The sequence below is a fragment of the Mugil cephalus genome, chromosome 19 (assembly GCF_022458985.1).
Source record: "Mugil cephalus isolate CIBA_MC_2020 chromosome 19, CIBA_Mcephalus_1.1, whole genome shotgun sequence".
NCBI lineage: Eukaryota > Metazoa > Chordata > Actinopteri > Mugiliformes > Mugilidae > Mugil > Mugil cephalus.
The window spans coordinates 9,297,003-9,319,456 of record NC_061788.1 but is presented as its reverse complement, the minus strand read 5'-3'; the positions used below and the strand labels follow the sequence as shown (position 1 = coordinate 9,319,456).

The 22,454-nt window shown below is 41.6% G+C and overlaps 1 protein-coding gene across 1 annotated transcript in view; it reads right to left on the bottom strand.

Annotated features, from left to right (window-relative positions):
* brinp1 (bone morphogenetic protein/retinoic acid inducible neural-specific 1) overlaps nt 1-22,197 on the bottom strand; it is a 108,937-nt gene extending 86,740 nt beyond the window's left edge. The window contains exon 1 of the mRNA XM_047569625.1: nt 21,799-22,197. The gene's annotated coding sequence lies outside the window, so the exon portion shown is untranslated. The remainder of the gene's footprint in view (nt 1-21,798) is intronic.
* Between the last annotated feature and the right edge of the window lie 257 nt (nt 22,198-22,454).

Genomic DNA, 22,454 nt, shown 5'->3' with positions numbered 1-22,454 from the left:
CTTACTAGTACTGTAGGAACAAGTGCGTTGGCAAAGTCAGTTTAAAGCATAGACGTTGTTGGCATTTGACTTCTTGAAGTCAAAGGGATTTCAGTGTTGCGCCACTCGAATCATATGGCCTTCAACTGAGAAAACACATGTTCCATTTTGTCAAACAAAAACCTGCAGTTAACGCCAGTCAAATTTCAGCCATTTGCTGCATGTTTTCAGGGCAAGAAGCCCCACGAAAGAATCTACTTCTGCATAAATCCTCCTATAAGTCCTATAAGGCCAGAGGAAGGAAAGTAGTGCGGTGTGAAATGGATACTTGCATCCTCCTCTTCGCTGATCTCTAGAGTCAATTTAAAAGGAGAGCGATATATACAGAAGTTTGATGCCATGAGGCAAAATAGAGAAGAGAAAGTGATTATGCATTTGCAAGGAGCGGGGAGAAAAGACAGCAACACAAAAACTGTCAGTCATGGGTCACTTCTCGTGTCACAAAAACACTGCGGCCATTGTGCCTAAGTAGGCAAATGTGAGCAGCGCAATTTCACCGAATTAGATGATTACAATGAACAGAGTTTGAACTCATTTGAACTGTCGTGGCTCAGAGTGAACTCAGACCTTCCTCCTTGTTGGGACGGACTTAATGTGACACTTGCTTTTAAGCATCAAGGGAGAGGTTTTGCACCTTTGCTTCGGATAGACAACCTGCCTAAGTCGGTCCTGAAGGCTGAACCTGCAGCTGGAGACTGGAATTACCTCGGCCAGAGATGGGAAACGTTTCTTCGAGGTAAATGATGAGAAGTTACCGAGACTCACTCATCCCGAAAGTGCTCGCTTCACCGAGAGGAAATTCTACAGCATGGGCTCCTTTGGTACACTTTAGTGACTCATAGTGGTCACAGACAGGCGCCAAGATTCCAGTCATTACTTTACGTTTCCTCTACAATGTATGTTAAGAAAGTAAAAGACCACAGACATTCCTGACATAGCTGTGTGTGAACATTATAGTAGGTGTTGCAATGTAATGTGGTTTGCACAAAACAATAGAATCAACAATAGAATATTTGTGGTAAATATGAGCCCTGGTTTGGGTAACTGTGCCACACGGTATGGGTCACAATTTTAATCTGCGAATGGTAGCACATGACATATTTTGACATTTCAACAGAGCTCGTTACACAACAAAAGAAAATGTACCAAATGCTACAGTCCCTCCTGTGCTCATTAACCTCGTGGCAATTTTTCAAACCTGCTTTCCATCTCAGTGTAGTTGTGCCAAGGTGGAGAGCTGGATCCCACAACAAAATCAATCACAGATTTCCCAGGCATTTTATGCATTTGCCTAGTGATGTGTGTAAAATATGTCATATTTTCTTTATGGATAACTGTTATTTTCGGAGTGGATTGAAACAGAGAGGGGACGAGGCAGAAGAGTGGATCACATTTACCCTTGAATAAGCAGGGAAAAAAAGGGGAGGATGTCTGCTTCAGGAAATCACAAGACAGGACAAGGGAGGCTTGTTTTCTCCATCCTCTTTTTAAACAGCCTTATTCATGCAGCAACTCCTCCTCCATTCTGGCTCTTTCAAGGGGATTCAATCTCCATTCTGGTCCCGTCACTGGCTTTGCCAATCAATTCCTCTCTCCCCTGTGTGAGTCCCTAAGTGTCCCTCTTTATTCTATAAAGTTCATAAGAATGGGGAGGCTTGTTCTCCTTATTTGTATTCTAAATCCCAGGGAGGCAAGGGATCAGGATGAAATGGATCTTTTCGCAGGGAGACAGGTAAACTCAAGGGAATTAGAACAGATATATAGTTTTTCTACCCAGTCTATCACGTATTGCCGATACGTGGCATCTGGTCACCTGTGTGTAATATTTATTTTCTACAGTATTTGACGAAGGAACTGTATGGATATAAGTAGATGGAGTTGTCACTGAGCTGTTATCAGCAGCTGCCTCTGGAGTGAATATGTTCCCAGTGATACAGGTATTATGCACGTACTGAAGCAAAACCTTTGACGTAAGGTTATGGATGGCTGGCAGCCTAAAAATGAATTTCATACTCCTCTGGGTTATTTTAACGTAGTTCATATTAATATGACCTCAACGGGACCAAAGCGTTATGTGAGATTCATGCAGGATTCATGCTGGGGAGTGACAGAATGAGGAGCGAGAGAGCAGAGTTTGCATCTAAATATGCCAAGCAACTGTCAACTGAATTCCGAGAATTATTATTGCACCGCTCACAGTCATGTCTGGAAAGGCGTGGTAATGGCCTGCCACTTGCAATTGCTGGGAAGCAACAGAGGAATGGGAGAGGCGGCCATGGCTAACTTCATTTGTACTGGATTCTTCCCCTCACCCAATCTCTCGCCTTGGTCCTGACGTTCCTTTAAAAAGAACTGCAGTGGCACCCTGACCTTCAGAAAACATGGCTGAGCAAGCAACACTCTGTTTGATAATTAAATTCTCTGGTTGGTCAGCAACCGATCAGCTCAGCTCCAGGATCAATGGCTGATTTTAAAGAGCAAACTAATTCACTAATGGTCAGAGTTATTCCAATTCACCTGGCTGCTGAATTATTGTGTCCAGATCTATTCTGGGAGGCGTGGGATCAATGCAAGCCAGGGCAAGGAGCGGCGGAAGGGAGTCGGTTGCATCTGTCATGTGAAGTGGTGCAAGGAGGGTGCTCTGAGGTTTATTATTTGATAGCTGCCCGGCTGAACAGCAGCACTGCGGGGGCGGTTTACGAGATGGTTCTAAACAGGGACCGTCTCTGCCATAAAGCAAACTAATTAATAAGGTTTCAAGGAAGTTAGCACGAGAGGAAAGGCAGCGGAGGGCGAAAGGCTGTGATTTTTGCATGTTTGACTCTGATAAATTAAACACATTGGCTAACCAAAGTGCAATTAAATTTAGCATGAAATAAAAATGGAATTCATTTGCTTCAGGGATTTTGCAGCCATGGAAATAAAAACTAAAAACACGTTTTTTTAATTTTTCTTCAGGCAGATTTTTCCCCTTAATCTGTTATTTTAAAACACAGACGTCACCTTTCCATTAACATTGTGAATAGGAACTGATTATCAACAGCACATGTCTCCTAAATACGTTAAGTGAAAAAGAGCACAGGCGTGCTGATCTGCGTGTGTGTTCATCTCATCCCAGGAGAAGGTGTTTCGAGCTGATAGCAAAAACAGAGGGATTGTACCTCCACAGCAAGCATCACGGTCCTTTACCAAAAAGAATGAGATGCAAGGTAGCACATGCAAGCTATTCGTCACCACATCCACCGCTGCTGCTGTTGGCTACCATGGCCGCGTTACAGATGAAGATTGATCATTTGTCAACTTGCAAATTGGCTTTCAAGTGCTTTCTCTAATTACTCTGTGGTTTTATTGATGAGAAACCACCGACTGCTTTCCTTCGATTTACCTCGCTGGGCACAGTCTTTGTTTTGAATATGTTTCCCTCACCTTCCCTTCCCTTCCGAAGGCATTACAGGAGCAAATAAAACGGGGCACAGTGCTCGAGCCTAAACAGATTCCGCATGCTACCTTTTGTTCTAGCGTTACGGTGAAACAGTGCGAGATTAAAGGCAAAAAAAAAAAAAAATGCCAGAATGAATTTCATTCCCTCAGCTGATCATGCTCAAAATGCACCCACAGGAGCCTCTGACATGAATCAGAGCCTGAATAGAAGTTGCTGGGAGGATGTAAATGACACTGTTCACATTGCAGCTCTTTCGTGCTCATGCATGTAAATGTCAAGTGATGTTATCCGCTGTATGGTTTGTACAAACTAGATCCAAAAATGTTTAGACTGTAGAAAGGGATGAGCATTGAGGGCCTCTGTGTGTGTTTACCCTGGAGATTGCATGTCAATCTATGCAAGATAATGTAGATTTATTTCCAAAGCATGCATGTTGTCTTGCTGATATGTTCCCAACTATGCAATCTGAGCATTCAGTAAAATAAAATAAGCATAACAGGTATTTAATGAATCTGGAGTGAAGCTCACCTCAGGTCCCGTTAATATATTGTTTTAGTGTAATTACCAGCAGATTTAAACAGCAGATCCTCCTACCTTGTTTCCCCCTTCTGTGACTGATCTGTCATAATTGGCTGTGTCTGGAGCATTTTATTCAAATCGCACTTTCAGTGCCACAGGCAAGGGTGTGAAGAAGGGTTGTTGCGAGGCAACTGTGAGACGGCAATTGGGTAGCAGAACTGTATTTTATTTTAGAACGACATATGTGAGGAAGTATCATCTTATCAAGGTGAGGGCATGATTTCCTCATCCTATTTCAGTATGGGAGGTGCAGGACTCCGGCAGGAAAAGAAATGCCACTTATTCTCTCATGCTGGATTTTATCAGTGTTTTCACAAGAGGATGCCTGAACGGGAACAATGTGTTTCACTCAAACCCACATGCGCCCCTGACAACCGTAATTTTCTCCTGACAGATGTCTACATATAAAGTCTGCAAAAAAAAACAACAACAAAAAGATTCAAGAAAATGCTGCGCCAGCAAAATTTCTGAGTTAATGCCGCTTCAAGTAACCTTTTCACAACAACCTTCCACGTTTGCACTTTTCTTTTTTTTTTTCTTAAAGGGGCTTTCTCTGACAAAAATACATAACAGCTGCTGTCCTCTCAAGAGACTGGACCACTGGCATTATGTGGAAAGAGGTTTTGTCCAGCTGCAGTGGGTTATTTTTGTTGCGCTTTTGCTTTGCCTGCACTCTGATGCGATGCCATCTCTGCATCCAGTGACCTCATTTTCTGACCAATTTCTAATTCACCCTTTGATGAGATGTTAATCACACGAGACTTTGGCAAGAGGCCCCCCCCAACCCCACCCCTTCCCTCGCCCTTCAGCACCAGTAGGAATGGGGTGCCAGGGTGACGGTCAGTGATCCTATTGTTCCCTAATCAAAGGCATAAATATGAAGAATCAAAGGGAGGCGAGGAGCGAGCATGGACTTGGTGTGATCCATAAATCAGCAAAATCTGCAGAGACATGGAGCAGATGGTGAAAATAATAATAAAAAAAAAGCTCTCAGTTCATTGCAGATTAAGCATTCCAAAGCTAAATTGTTCCTTATTACTTATGCTTTGTGTCACTGCTGTGTATGAATATTAAAATTCAAGTAGATCTTGTTCTTCCAAATCTCACTTGATATATGTTGAAACATTTTGGTTTAAAACTATTTTAAAATCATTGAGTGTTTTATTTGCTTGTAGTCTCCAGATGAATTGGAGGCATGTACCATTTGGGGGCAGGGATTTGTTTTTTTAGTGATTACCCTCACAATTAAATCTCAAAACAGATAGGAAATACTTGGACGTAAAATTACAGAATTTGTCACCGTCTAACAGCCGAAGCAATTAGAATGAACCAACTAATAGCAAAAATACGTCTCTTCAAAATTATGGTAAAATGGACATCACATCGCTTTTCTAATGACATACATCTGCTTTGTGCTATTTATTTTTGTGCTGTCAGCGATTTCGTTTGCTTTAAATAAGGACTGCTTCGTTGTATCTGTATTGGGGAGAGACGTGGGGAAAAGGGATAATGCTGCATTGGGGAGATGCGTTGCCATGTACACAAGGAAGATCACGTGCCTGCACACACTATATAGATCCACATGCGCAAAGGCGTCCCAAGCAGACATTTTCAGGCCTGATATGACTAAAAGGATTGTGAATTTTTGCTGAGAAAAGCGGTTTTCTTTTCTGCACCATATTTTGTCTCCTCTTCTTGGGAGGTTATCGTTTGCAAAAATGTGCCCTTGATATGGGTTATTGCAGCCAACTTGTACCTATTCCCTATGTTATGTTTGAAAATAGAGTGCTCTTGACCTCTTGCCTTTGAAATTCTTCCACTGTCGCTGTCCTCTTTTTATGCTGTGGCTCAGAGGCTTTCGCCAGAAGGCTAGCATTTTCACTTCCCATCTTCCTGCGTGTCCTTTGCCTCCTTGCTTTCAAGCAAGCCCAGTCATAATCTTGCTAAAAAAAGCAAGCCTTTATGCACACATTCAAATTATGTGTTATCTGCTCCAATGCTGACCTCAGTGCATGACTGCCAGTAACATCTTTCCTTTAGCTGATGAATAATTTACCAACCAATTATTTCAAATTCACACAATGAGCCACAAAGGAACGGGTGATTTTCGAAGGTCTTCTTCAAATGTTTGTATTAATAAAAAGACAGCAAATGCTTCTTTACTATTTTAAATTTTAATGAGTTGCTTTAGGTATAGGTAATTCTCCCATTCCCTTGGGTATGAAGGCCTTACTGTACTTCAAAGGTTAATTAAATTACAGCGATTATATGTAGAATTTCTAAATTTCACCCCAGTGTGCAGTAAAGAATGATGTGTTTGCATAAAAATGCATTAGACTCCCGCACAGGGATCAAAACATTCTTTATAGATAGAAGGGAAAAAAAACATCTGGGAAAGAAATATTTAACATGTCAAAAAGAGAGCTGAATAAACATGGCTCAGAGGGATGAAGTAAAGGGAGCACTTGACACAAACACGGTTGAGGTTGTGTGGAGGAAAATGAGATGATGGCAAAAAGGGTAGGTTCCATTCCAAATGAGGTTAGCCCCTCGGATTATTTATAAACCCAGTGAATACATAATGAGTTAAGGTACTGTTTGGAGAGCTTTCATTTCGGGACTGCAGTGATGTAGAGTATTCATTTAATATTCGCACAATCATTTCTTTTGGATATCCTTAAAGTTGCCACAACAGCTAAGTATTATAAATGGCTGTTAGTTCAAATGTAGCAAAGTGAACTTAACTGCAATGGAACGACTCACATGGTGGATGCACAGTATACAGAGGAGTGATAAAGTACCTACTGTGATTTTTTTTTTTTTTAACTGGGTCACGACTTGGTGTATGTACATGACAGCATATAGGAGAAACAAGCATCTGCCACCTGCAAGGAACAGCAAATCTGTGGCCCAAATTTCACATTTTCTTGGCTTACGGCTTAGTAGGGCTTCAACGACTTCCATGTGGTGAAAGTCGAGTTGACTAGCTGCAAATGATGTCACTCATAAAAGAGTAATACTTTAGTAAGTGAGTAATACTTTGCAGCAATGAAATCTATATTGTTGACCTGAACACATATTGTAGTGTCTCACACAAAGTAAGCTACAGAGGCTTTTCTGTAAGTTTAGTGAAGGTTGATCACGGGCTACTGTCGGCCGTAGTCCACGCCAATCTCTCAGGTTTGGCGTGGGCAAACTCTCAGCTCAGTCATAGCTTTCATCTCTCACATGGTACATTCACTGACATCAAGGACACTCGACATTCAAAGCAACAATGTGAACTCATAGAACACAACTGACTTGAAACGACCATGAACACATGCGATTATCAATACTGTGCACGACAGATATATGTATAGCCTATATAAATCAGCACCATCAATAGCATTTAATAGTATTTCATGTAAGAAAGGATAATGTAGGAGCCAGGATAAAAAAAAAAAATAAAAAAAAGGTATTTTTCCAAGGCCTTCTCCGTGTACAGCAGCTGAATGTATAATAACTTTGACAATGAAATTCACCGGCAAATGTTGTTTTGCAGCTGCCTTCTCTTTGTTACCGCAGGGTGAAGTTGTTAATTGACTGCTGTTGAGAGGATTTGGACTCTGCTGGCATTAGTGGATACCTTTTCAGATTGCAGCAGTATATTTGTTATTTTTCAGGACTGCCTCGCATATTTGCATGTCACAGTAGAATTGGTTTCATCTTTAATGATGTATTCCCACACACACTTGATAAACCGCTGCTAGTTTACTGCAATGACCCACTCGGCTCCTCACCCGTCTTTTCTGTGGCGTCCATGTTGTTGTTGTCACGTGATCGGTGACTAGTCAACATAATGCTTTTAAAAGCCTCATGGCGCAGCTGTGAAGTGGACTAAAAGACTAGACTTTGCAACCCCTATGACTATTTTTATTGCTATTATTTTTACCTTGCCTCAGCAATTACTGTAATTTAATCATAAGTTGTGTTCTGCACTTTAGAGAAATTGGGCCTAATTAAGGATAAAGAACAATCTTGTCTGTACCTAAGCATTTTTATTCCTTCTGTTTCTGACTTTGTGACCAAGGAACTGGTTTGGCGGAATCAGTTTTTGAGCATACTGTGTATGTCTCAAGTGTCTGTTAAAACCCATGTTAAGAGACAACACGGTGTCTTTGGGAGAAGTGGCAAAGAGGCCACAATAGGAGCAAGGAAGCAGTAACCTGATCAGGTTAATCAGGAGAGCACTGATTAGTCATCGGCTCCCATGTGCGTAAGAGAGGAGTGAATTTTGGGCTCACTAGATTGGATGATGAACCAAGAGTAGGCTGCCTCTTGAATTTTAAACCGATAGTAAGGATAATGGAGGGAAGTGGGGACGTAACAATGGCAGTCCGGAGGTGTGGCTTAGGAGGAGCTATGAATGGAAGAGTAGCCCAGAGATGAAAGAATTTGTAGTCATCTTTATTAAACCATTGCCGTGCTCAATTACAGTGAGAAAGGACCTCTCTGATGAACAAAAGAACATTAGAATAGAGCATCAAAGTAAAAGCACATTTCGTGAAATCCTCCTGTAAGCTTGATAACACACAGAGAGGATATAATCTGAGGTCACCTTCCATTTCTTCAAATGAGTTCTGTTTTCAGAAGTACTGCTCCTACAGTGTATCTGGACTCTGAGCCAAGGCTATTACCGTTGCACTTTTTTTTTTTTTTTTTTTTGCTCACCAATGTGACTTGAATGTGCCGCGTTGCCTCTTCCCTGCCCTACATTGGTGTCTTGTTGGTGTGCTGAGTGTACAAAAAGACACCAGAGAGGATACTGCTCAAGCTAGTTTCACCTGGACTGGCCTCTCTATCATTAAAACTAACAACATCAGCTCTATCATCTATCAGGTCTGTGGGGATGGTATGCATGTGTGTGCTTTTTGATCGTGTGTGTGTGTGTTTATACTCCGCTCCAGTAAATGCCACAAATATTGTTTGTGTATATTCTGTGCTTGAGTGAGCAGCGACGCACAAATGAACAGGATAAATGGCAATTTTAGTAACATGGCCTATACTTTACATTAGAAAAAGCATATATTAATAGTTTATGGCATGATTTATTTGGATAAAAAGTCAAAAAATAAAAAAGTAAAGACTGGTTCATTCCATTTGGTAAACCGCCTCAAAATGTACAATTAGGTTAATTTAAAAAAACAACTAAACGCGTATAGACTATAGGCCAACAGTGATCCTGACCTCTGCCTGTATTTTCCTGTTATTTTGCAACTTTTGGCACATTTACGAACCGCTCCCTTTGGGAAGTAGGTGTGTTGCCCCGAGCCAGTACTGACACTCACGGAGTGAGAAAAGGACCATAGCAATCAGGTTTCATCGCTGTATCCGTTTGATCTTCTGGATACATAACGGCCTGTTTGACTGAGTGCTGAGCTATATACACGCAGAGCAAATGTCCTGTCCACTGTGGACAGGACAAAGCCTGCCCTTTGGCTGCATCCACACAAAATCCAGCAGTGCGGGAAAGTGCCGCAAGGTTGTGTAAAGGTGGAGGCATGTTTTTTTTATGCTTTAGAACTTAACTGTAGAGAAGCGATCAGAAAATAATATTTTATTTGTCAGATTTGCTGCTTTCTTTTATTGCCAACGCCGCTCCCTCTATTCATTCACTCCTTGGCTGTCGAGCAGGCTAAGTTTATTATTGTGTTTACAAATAATACCAATTATAGCTCTATATCTTCAAGTGAGATCATGTCCAACACCAGTTTCTTGAGTGCTTTGCAGCAGTAATACTGCAGCAGGGTTTACCAACAAACAAACAATCGTACAATGCAATTTCACCAAGTAGGAAATCTATAGCAAAATGTAAACATTATCTTCATAGACGGCAGAATACTCGTGCCATCATGGCATTGCAGCCTCAAACCATTTTTGGTGGGGAATTCACATCAGCAGCAGATCATGTTCATATTAAATTACTATTTACAGTTGCTGATTAAATCATGTATAAGAGGCCTCTGTATTTACAGTGCACTCTGAGCATCTTCTTCCTGTCAGCACACTGTCAGCAGTTTGATTCGAGCACAAATCTGACTGAAACACAAAATCATTTCCCTGTCTTGCTCAGACGTGCTTGTCGGATTTGCACGGGGGGCTTTGGCCTAAAATTGCATATCAGCGTAACAAATAGGCCTACTGTGTGCTGATCTGCGATTCTGTGATTATGCATAGTTAAAACTGTATTTTGAACAGTCCTGAACATTTTTCCCTTTACAAAAAGAAGAGGGACACACATATAATAATCCTGGCGTTTGTTGATTTCGTGTTACTCCAACATCAGGAGAGGACTGTTAATTGAGTGAGGTGCCAGATTGGCACAGCACTGGCAGCCCTGTGCTCAATTGAGAAAGCTAATTATTCATGTTAAGAGACTCAAATCACTGTGTGTTTCCAGTGCCTCTGCATTTTAATAGAAGGCAACAATTGCATCACCAGTCAAGTGTTTCTGAAATAATCAAATTGGGAAGATTCTCATTGATTGTTTCCTGCATATGTATGGATTTCGTGGCTGCATACAGTTATCCAAGAACATCTGAAAACAGAACCGTATCTGTTTAGCTTCTTGGGTCTGAAAATGAAACAGACTTCATTTTACAGAAGTGTTAAGTACGTGTTTGCCGCCAGATGTACACATCAAAACAAGTGTTAAAACACAACAATTGGTCTTGCTTGAATCTGCATCACCTGCTTTATGCTATGTGATACCCAATCATCCCAAAGCAAAGTATAATTACCCTTAACATTGTCTTGATTGTGTTTGATTCAGTGCAAAGCAAGCCCAGAGGGAACGGCGCAAAGACTTATTCTGCTTTACAACGGAATTTCACATTATTACACTTGTTTTAGTTCATCTCAAAATTCAAATTATTCACATGTCCTTCGGCAAGTCTTTCTTTTTCATACAGTGGAAAAGAAATGTCTCCAAGTTTTCTCCCCTAACCTCACTTCTGCACAGAACCTCTCGAGGTTTAAAAGCCCGTTCCGTAATTGTTCTCACTACCTTCGACTCATGTCGGCCCCCGTCTTTCCTTTCCCCCCTCGCTGATGTATCCCCACTTGCTCTGTCACCCCCAAGTCCCCTAAAAGAAGATCAGGAGAGAGCCCCCCCTCCAATCCCTCTCCACCTCTAATAGGCACTTCCTAGCGTTACGTGATCACTGGGTGTCAAGATTAAAGAATGGCTACTGCTTCCCAGGGCACACATAGATGGGAGACCGAGAAAATAGCACTCCATAATTACTGATAAATCGAGCACACCGCCTCCTCCCTCCTTCCTCTTCCTCCCTATCCACCTGGCCCTGATGTCAATGTGAGAGGCTGAGCAAGTTAAACCGAAAAAAAAAAAAAAAAGTTGACCACGCCAGCCACTTTTTTGCACTGCTGATATTGCAGTTAAGTTCAGGCAATTCAGGGCCAATTGACTGACTTGGAGCTTTTATTCACCCTCCAATCGTCTCTTCTTTGAAGCGGGACTCACAGTACAAGGCTCACATAAGGGCGCTGCAGTCGGAGCACAATGGCAATGGCACCGGTTCGCAGTGAAGCAAAACTATACTGTGCTGCACTTTCTAACAAACACAGGTAAGCTGCCATACATTTTCCTTTCATCTCTAGCGGGGTTATAACCTACGGAGCATGATGAGCGAACAACACAGCAAACATCCCTTTCAGCTGAGCACTAAACTAAACACGTGTGGGACGGTGGCTTGTGCCAGAGGTGAAAAAAATGGCCCACTGGTCAGGTCTCCCCCTTCCACCGAGCAATCACTATATGTTACCCCCTGCCATTGTTCATTAGTAAGGCCCCCTTAGTGGGAACCAAAGTAGATCTAAATTGAGTCCAACAGGCCTCTTGTGCAATTAGCTTGTTTTGTTCCATCCTATTATAGAGGGAAATTTTATTATTTAGCTGAGCAAGCAAGGAACCAGGTGCAAACTCATTCAATTAATGGGCTTACTATGCTACGTACTATACTGTAAGTAGCAGAAAGCTTCAAGCTGGACTGTATGCAACCTACTCCTTCAGCAGAAGGATTACTTAGTTTTGTCCTAAATGATCAATCTGTGTTAAGTTTGTCATCATTTAGTAGTATTTTTATGGGAGACCCTAGCTACAGCTGAGTGTTTTTTGTTTTGTTTTTTTAAATCAGCCAAGGTCTGATTGGTCAATTATTTTTCAATCCAGTGGAAACCGCCATCAGTGAGCACGACACAAGAAAAGGTTGAACAAGATCATGAGATGTGGGAGGTGGCTGAAAGATCTGTACCCAGGCTAGTAATATATACCACATAATATGTTAATTGTAACATGGTCACGCTGATACATGATGTTCTCGGGGTTTAACAATGTCAAACAATGCGGATACCTTTGCCAGCGTCAAAATGATATTAGGCTTGTTTCCCTGTTAATGTATTAAATTGCAATCACTAACTTGATCTTAAATTTTATCTGCCTCGTTAGTAGTTAGAAGTCACTGCCCCTACACGTACTGGTAGGTCAGGCGCTAACGCCAACACCCAAATCATCTATCAAGTGTGGACTTATGGGAAGTAGCTATGTTTTCTTTCAGTTGGTTTGATTTTAAAAACTACTGCACAATTTAACCAAATGTCAATGTTCTGTCCATCAAAATAGATAATAATAAATAAAAGAAATCAGGCAATGACTTGTGACACTTGTAACATTAAGTTCAAATGTTAAACTCCAACTCCAGCAGTAATATCTTATGAATCCAATTACCTTCACTCATGCACTGGTAACATTCCATAATCACGTGCTCAGTTTGACTCCGGCCTCACAGAAAAATATTAATAGCAGTCTTTACAGGATTCCTTGCGAGTCAGTGGAGGAGAACGTCTCCTCGCTTCGTTTACCTCGTACCAAAGATCGTGGCGTAAAGTGTGTATCTTTGCACTGGAACACTGGAGTTACCTGACAGGGGACTCTGTATTCCCTGATGGGAGTTCACCAATATTCCGAGTTTTGATTTCCTTCTTTGACAATGGGATCTGCAGGATCCGCAATGCCTGAGGGGTGTTAAGAGTTGACTTTCTGTGGTGTTCTTACACTGGACTGGACTGAATGTGTTGTGGTTCGAGAAAAAATATTCACCCCCAACAATCTTGATCAGGTTAATACATCACTTTGACAACTGAATGGATTGTTGTGCTGGTTTCCTTGTCAAATTGCTATGTTTATCTTGGCTATTTTTCTTACATTATTTTGTTTTTTTCTTCTTCTTAACTTAACTGTCCATTCCATTGTCAGATATAGCTCTGATTCTCCCCCAATTAACATACAATCAAACAACAGCAAGGCTAAGAGTACTCTGGCATTTTAAAGGATGTCTCCCTTTCTTGCACTGACCCTCTTCATTGCTATCGATTTCGTGTCATGTGAAAAACTGTGCAATGGATCTGGGGGAATATAGGACACCGAAAAAAGCAGCAGAAATCGCAGAACATAAACCCTTGACCTTAGTTTTAAGGACTTTCATTCATTCATTCCTTCATTCATTTTCTGCAGCCGCTTGCCCCTTGGAGGGTTGCCAGGGGGCTTGAGCCCATTGACAGCCAGCTGTCAGTGGACGCGAGAGGTGGGGTACGCCCTGGAAAGGTCGGGACTTTCATTGTCACAATAAATAGTAGAATTACCGAGAAAGGTGATCGATGATCCTACTTCAAAGATGTGCGAGGATTCTAGCATTTAGTCCTTGTCCCTTAAATTTAATCCCAGTTATCCTGTTTATCCTGCCAAGATTATGTTTAATTTAATTCAACATCTTTCCCGTTTTACTTCAATTGCCCTAACTCCCTTTTCTGCAAACTATGAATATATTTGTGGAATGATCTTTCAGAATTTTATGAGGGGAAAAAAAAGTTAATGGTATTCTTTAAGGGAGAAAATAATATCCACAAATGCCTTAGAATTGAACTGGAAAAACTCCAGGAGAAGGCTCTGTGCTGCGTCCAGGCTGAGCGGTGATGTACTTTTATTAGGCTGTGAAAGTCATTGTTTTTGTATTTCACAAGTATTAAAATCTCATCAGCGGACCATAATTCAGTCGATTTCTTAACTAGGCTTAGGATACAACTCTCTCCTTTTCAGGCGTCTCTCAGTCAACATCTGCCGCCTTGCTCCATCCTCAGTCGACATTACACGCGGGAATTAGTTCTTGATTTTTTTTTTTTTAGATGTTTATTCCCAGTTCGTTTCCTTTCAACTGAGAAATGCTTTCAAAAACCAAGCATTTTAAAAAGAAATATTTACTTCAGGGGCGTTTTTTAACCTTTAATGGGGCAGTGAGCGACGGAGAGACAAATGGGGAAACGTGGGGGATATGACAGGTCCTTGGCATGAGTTAAACTAGGATGTTGTGATTGTGTTTATTGTGTGGAGCGCTATAAATATGTGGCTACTGTGTTCAGCTCTATCCATCCTCACATTGTTTTTTCTTCTTCTTCTTCTTTTTTTTGTTTTTTTCACAGCGAGCTTCAGGAATGCTGAGGCACGTATGAGCGGTCTACCAGACTGATGCCCTCCAGCTAGCCCCCCGTTTATACATCCCAAAATGTGCCTTAATGTGAAGAGCCTCTGGTTTTGGAATTCAAATAAATTCATTATGGTGTCGTGTTTACATTCTACTGATGCGCATACTACGTTTTAGTGTAATAATAAACACAATTCTTGTCTTCATAAAAAATACTTAGAGGCCAAGCAATGATGGCAACACGGAGAGGCCCTGGACATTTATATAGTTATTATACAAGTATAATAATTAAATAATTGTAATTATATTTTATTTACAAGCTTTTAATGGTATTCTTCAACCTGAGGCAAATCTAATTCATATTCAGTAATGTCCAGAATAATATTATGGCCTTCAGGTTTGCCTTTAAAACACAACTAGTCGTGAAAATCCAATTACAGCAATGAACACACATCAGCTAAAAAGACAGGTCATTATAAAAGTCAGCTTTTTTTTTCTCCTTCTCATTTATTGAGTAAATTAAAATGAATGATGGCATGAGCGATAAGAAGCCATTAGGCTTTCCAAATACGAGAACACCAGTTGAAGATATGAGGTTATAAGTTGGCAAAAAACAAACAAACAAACCCCTAGGAAATGACGGACGATCACGACTACGCATAAATCTCCAGGCAATCGACGTTTCTTGAGCGACACTTGACAGGATGAGGCGCTTAGGAACCCGGGAACGGTTCACCTCATCGTGACACGCATGACTGACATTACTGTGCATGAACGGTCTATGTTTAGGACTCATAATTGATACACGTGGCTGCTGCTGTTGGGGCAGAGTTTCAGCCCAGGCCATTCACAAGATGCTCAAAGAGAAACGCGCACGAGCGCCGGCACAGGCAAGGTCGGGCACATAAAAAAAAAAAAAAAATGTATAGGTTGGTACTTCTGTGGAAGTGCTGTGTCAGGTCATTTTATGTGCTACTTTTAGAGTCCGTAGAACGTTGCCTTTTACGGCGGTGAAATTGTCGAGGAGAAAGGACGCAGTGCTAATCAACTGTATCTTCTTCAAATGATGCCCGTTTTGCTTAAGCAGTTACGTTTTAGAGAGGGCACGGCGGCGCCGTGATTAAGTTTTCCTTTCACATATCAGACAAACTGTAAACACTCACTGCCAGGAATTTACTGTGAGCACATTTGTCCTGCCGCTCGTGCGAAACCTGAAGTCTGGTTCATGTTATGGGTGAGGATCTAAGGCAATTGTAGTTTCAGACATTTTCCGCACTGTGCGCTGGAATGTGATGATTTGTTTCCAGAACAGATCAGTTTTATGATGAGACAATAGGCTGTGGTCCCAAACGTTAGTTACGTATAGGGGAAATAACCTAAAGCTTTGTTGTCACGGTTACTATAATAAATACACAACCAGGCTTTAACATCAACTGCTCGAAACACGAAACAGACCACTGTCTCCTGTGTTAAAGTCCGATGTTTTGTTGACCCCTTCGTTCACCCCAGCATCCTCCCCACAGAGACCATCTCTACTGGCTTCAACACAAACACACGTTGCTCTAGGAGCTGATCAGGACAACACAAGCTACAACGGCTATAACATTTAGATAAAAATAAGTTGCGGTGAAGGAAGTAAATTACATATTTGTGGCAGAGGCTTGTTCTGTGTATACAATTTCACAATTTAAAAGGTAAGGGGGAAAAAACACGCATTACATGGTGTGAATCATATCATAATTTTCTGCAACAAGTTAATATAAAAAGCTAATGTATATATTTTTCTCACTTTTACTCAACTGGTCAAATCTGTTCAGTCAGTTGTTGCGTTGTGCGTTCCTGCCGCCACGAGCTGCGACATTGCTCACTGTTGCTGAGAGCTACTGGCGTGAGCAACATTGCATTGACTCACATGCATGACATCAGTCATGGGTCAGCCCACGACTCCACTTTCCCCTCTCCGTCCTTTCAAAGACTACAGCTCCAATATTTAATTTCTTCAAAATTGGGACATACAGTCCCTGAAAATAGCAATATCTCATCTCCATCTAGGCTTCATAGAATACATCCCAGACTGTTTGAAAGGCTTTAGCAAATGTTTCTCTCTTCTTTAGGAATAATTAGGGGTACCTAAAACGTTCCAGCAGGGAGTGCTTCACACTTGTTACTTAGCACAAGGAAGGCTGAAAAAGATTAAAAACCGTCTCTGTGAGAGACCTAATTAAAATTTCCAGAAAGATTATCTTCCCATGATTGTTAACAGTTTTAGGATATGGCTTCTTGCACTCACAGACTCATAACTGTCTCACAGAAATGAGTAATATTTATTCATGCACTGCATTAGAACTAGAAATATTATAATCAAATTGCTTTAGCGTGAAGACAACAGGTTCTTTGGGTGACTTTAACCTTTTGTGATCATTTTACAAATTGCAAGAGCAGTTGCAAGTGGCTTCTTGTGCACTTGAAAATTATTTTTTTTAAAATGTAATTTGATTGGTAGATTTGACCTGCTCACGTTTTGTTTGTTTTTTTAAGTTTGAAGATGTGTACAGAGCCGCACAATGACTTCTTCAGCTTAGCTCAATTTTCTTAACATGATGAAATCCCTATTGTGGGCTTGTGTGCGTTCGTGGTAACGGAAACCAATTATGAAAGACAAAATAAGACTTTTGAATACACTCGAGCACTGGAATTATTTTGTTGTAAAAAGCTGAAATCAACAAGGGAAATAGCTTTTCTTTGTATCTTTGTAGTGATGCACACTTTGCAGACAACACTGGAGTTAAGGGAGACATCTGATTGACATCAGAGTCACGCTTGTAATAAAATCTGATTATTTTTTCCACTGTCTGTTGCAACTTTTTTCAATGCCCAACAACTGTCACACATTTTTTTTTTATTACTCTATTTCAGTCTCCCCCAATTTAGGAAATATCTGGTTTTATAGCTATGAAGCACTTCACGATGCAGTTTCCGTAAAGATATGACGCCTTTTCTTCTTCTTCTGAGAACTCCCTGCCATACCTGGAAACAGTGCTACTGAGAAAACATTAAAGTTGCTGTACTGAAAACTCAAACAATGGGGGAAAGGAGAAAGGGGGAGGCATTTCTCTATAGCCTCATTTCGACTGTCAAGGCATGGATCAACTTAAATGTACTTGGCCTTTTCAGGCTTTCCATTGTGCGTAGTGCCCGCTTTTACTTTTCTTGGCAACACCCCGGTCAAGGCTCCGCGGGAGTTGAGCCAACAACAAAAGTTGTTACCACCGACAGTCGGGATAAGAATCCTGCCTACGTTGAAGGGTACAGAAAGCAAAGCAGAGAACAATACTTGCTACTTAAAGTCGAGTCAGGCCATTTAAATAATTTAATCTGTCGTGATAATTACCATGTCTGGATATAAATATACATGAATGTGTACATGTTATGTTCAGTGCGTACGTACAAAACATGTACGATGCTTAATTATTCTGACATAGAACATAAGATGACCCTGCTTCACATTTCCAAGAATGCACTTGGAGTTTATGACTGTGCACTACCCTGGCTACCCATATATTTATCAAACTTAGAAGGAAATAGCCCAAATCACTGGTGATAGTAGCATGATAACACCAAACAAGCTAGTGCCCACATTGTTTTTTACTATAGATAGAACTGTATTTTGCTTTGACTGGCTCAAATACCACTTCTAGACCAGAGGATGTCATATTGCTGAAGAGGACATGGGAGGCAACATAGAAACAAATACAGTTAAAGGCCCTATGTGTCTGCAGATCCAAACATCTTGCTCCTTCTGCAACAGGATGTATAATATATAAAGATAAAAAAAAAATAAATCAAATAACTCTACAACCAGTGCTGTCACCAAGCCAGCAAAGACCAGGGAAGCGTCAGGCAAGATAAATTACTGTAGTTATTACTGTGTTGTCACAGTTATCATATTTTAAGGAGTAATAACCGAGCCTCCCGGCAGTGCTTAATGACACACAGGTCGGGGTTGTGGAGGCTCAGTTTAGCGCCGCTTTTTCGTCCAGCGTCTCCTACATGGCAACCGCCAAGTGTTAGGTCACGATGCATAATTTGAAGAGTGTGAGGGTGTTAACCGAACAGAAAAAAAAAAGGTCCCCTTTTGCTCACTTTAAAGCACGAGTCATCAGAAGGATTTGGTTTGAGTCAAGCATTGACGACTGAGGGTAAGTTTCGTGACAAATTATTCCATCTGTGGCAGTTTTATTAATGGTATCAGCCGTCTGTTTTCACACTAATGCTAACCATCAAGACAGAAGAAAACGTAATGTGTTGCCAAATTAAAATTCCAGAACAGTACTCAACTGTAGCTCCTGTAAATAAACTCAGTGTTTAATTGCGTTCGTACCACATTACCTTCCGGTCCACCAGCAATCAAAAAGCAAGAAACAATAAGCTTCACTTTTAGGACCTGACAATTCATCTGCAGACATTCAGGCTGTGGTCTCCCGCTGTGAGCGGAGACACAGACATAGTGAAAGATCAGAAACAGGACACAGTGCTTAGTTGGAGGGCTGTGTGTATTGAATACCTAAATAGTTCTGAAAATATGAAATTGTTGTTGTTGAGGTGATTTTCGTGGTGCCTGTGCTTTCAGCTCCCCCGAGGCTTCAAACAGGCTTCACACAGCATTCAATTTTTTTCCTTCACAAAAACGCAGTTTCCTTCTTAGACAATAAGTCAGTGTTTATTCTTCATTTTACTGTATGAACCGTGCGCATGGTGTCGAGCAGGTGAGCGTCGCTCCACGCAAATATTTAGATGGCGTTTCTCTTTAAGTTTCATTTTAAAAATAAATAAATAAATTCCCTTCAGGAAGTCTCACCGATCCTTTAATTATGAGCCTTGGGCTTTGCAACATCCTGCTGTACAAGCATGTCCAGACCCCTGCGGCCTTGTGGGACTGATATCAGCAGTGCAGGGGTCACGCAGCCCCTAGTGGAGGTCAACTGAAATCAGCTGCATTTCCTAAATATTGTAAACTCGCCACATTTTCCCTGAGATATTGTCACATATCATTATGTGACCCTGGTGTTTTTGTTTTTCGATAGAAAGCAGATTTTTTTTTTTTTTTACCCAAACCACTTGGGAGGCAGCCTTCTAGCCACTACCGCTGCAGCCAGCACCCACATAAAAACAACATTTTGCCAAATACAGGAATACAAAGGGGGAGAGAGAGAGGAAGGGAGTTGGTGGGTTGTGCCAATACAAGGCTTGTACTGTTCTTTATCCACCACAAAGGCAGTTTGTAAACAATCTCTTTATCTATGCACAAAAGCGACAGAGGAGCACTGTGTGCAGAGGGCAAATGCATAAACTCTTATCCATTCTTTTAGGTTTTTCTTTTCTCATTTTCTATTAAAAGTCACAGCCACATGCTTTGCAGAACATCCATCAGTAAGTTGCAGTGACAGGGTCTGCAAAAGGACCTCTGCTGCTGAATGTTCTCTTTTCAGTCCTTGAAAGCATCATCAACATCGGGTCATCTAAAGCCATGACACGAATATAGCTTTAAGCTACTGTCGGCATTTTCATTCTGGCAATGTAATTTAGAATCCCTTCCCTCGGAAAATGATTACAAGTTGCCAACGTTTTGCCACTGAAAAGGCCAACAGATTGAATGAAGCATTCTGAATAAAGGCGGCTTTTCTTCTGCAATTTCCGCTGCCAGGGCAATTTTGTGCGTCTCACATGCGGAGAAGAAGACAGAATGACATTACAGGGTGAATTGACATGCTGCTAAAATGTTATTTTCAAATATTAAAGCTCAATTTATAGTTGACTTTCCGTATGTGGGATTATTTGGTGCCACAGAGGCAGTTTTTAGCTCTCTCTTTGCAGTCTTTCAGTTAGGTTGGGACCTTAGATTGTTAAATTGTAAACAGTTGGGATCTAGTGAGTTACACTTCAAATGAATCTACACGCCTTACACTTGGTAATTACCAGTGCATTTTTCCGGATGCATTTATTTATCATCTAAATAAACGAAGAAACAATGACGAATACAACTAAAACTGAAGTGGACTGATCTCGGGAAGGTTTCAAAAAGAAGCTGCTCCTCTAATTTCAGAGTTGCTATCAGTATCACACTCTACCATCTCGCCTTTAGCCTCATAATGACACCTAGTGTAAAAGAGCATGAGCTCCCCTCGCAGTTAGCCAGTGGAACAGCAATCAAGGCAACTTGAGGGAACACGGAACGGCAACTTTGCCTCACTGGTGGCACACACACACACACACACACACACACACACGTACAACCAAACAAGCATGTACGCGCTCGCTTTCATGAACGCGCACACTCACGCGCGCAGGGCCACGTACAGGACAGGCCAGCACGCACACATAAACACCGATCGAGCTCATTGCAGGCAGTAATTCATCCATAAGACGGAGCAGCAGTGATAGCAGGAAGCATGACCGCCGCTGGTTTTTATATCCAAAAGGGGGTGACACTCACTTTTAGTGAATGGGCAGTTTCCGGAGTGAGCTGGCCAACATGGATGTGAAAAAATAAAAAAAAGCTTCAATACAAATATTGATGCCGACTGCATGGTGATCTGCAGGCCTGCTAATGCACCTTCACTCTGACGGGTTGGCAGAATACGCAGACCAGTCGCGGAATCAGTGAATGTTATAACAGGGGCAACACTCAAATTATGAGATCACCGCTTCTTTTGGTGTTTTATCCCTTCCTTTATGTCCGCACTTCTGCAGCATCACTTCGGGAAGACGCCGTCTCACAACGTGCAATGCAGTCGAGTGCGCCTAATTGTGAGAATAACTCATTTGCATAATGCTGGAGATGATGTGTTTATAAGACAGTACAGGACTCATTAAATGCATGTTAATACCCCCAGAACGCTCCGTCGACATTCAGTCCGGGCGGAGCTTGAAGGTTTTTTTTTTTTTTTTTTTTTTTTTTTTTTTTGTACAGCGATTATTGAGAGGTGGCTTCACCGTGAGAAAGAAATAATTGCCTCCATCCTGAAAAAGGACACCACCGGCCACCCCAGTAACATGCTGACCACGCAACATCGCCATAATTGTGCCACAATATAGCCCTGCCTGCCATACCACTACCTCGTGGTCAGCATAGAAAGAGAAAGTCTGTATGTATATAATACGTTTATATTGTGTTAAAGGTCCGAGCCGGTAGAGGGTACTTACCTAAAACTGACTCTCCCCTCTTCGCTGTATTTGTGGTCCAAGATTTGTTAGTTCTCGAGCCAACAACTTCTGCTGGAGCATATGTATCCAGTGCTCATGCTGGTGGCTCAGTCGGTGATGTTGGATTGCGGATGATCTGGCAATCCTTTTCATGCTCAAAGGAAAAAAATCCTTCGTTTCTGCGTGGTCTCGGGCATTGGCGCGCAGAAGAATAAAGTGATGAAGTCCGTCAAGAGGGAGAGGAGAAAAGGCAGATCTAGAAGTGAGATTTATGTCGACGTGTTTGAAACTGTTCTGTTCTCTTTTTTTCACCCCCCTCACCGTAGGAGCCGTTTGCGGGCGGAGAGGTGTGGGATGGATATCTAGGAAGGGAGGCTGGGATGCACAGACTGAGGGCGAGAAAGGGGAGGTACAAAGAATACAGTCTCGCATTGTGGAGGACGGTCATGGCAGACAGTAAGGGGTGGGTCTGAACTGTATCAGGCGGTAGGCGAGGGGACTGAGGGTGGATGAGGATAAGAAGCCGTGTCGTGACTTTTCTTAGCTCGTAGGTAAATATTGACACGAATGCCACCTATAAACCGCAGATTGGGAAGCCATTACAATTTTTTAGGTGTCAAAATCAGACATTAGGTTCGAGATCCGAAGCAGGTAAT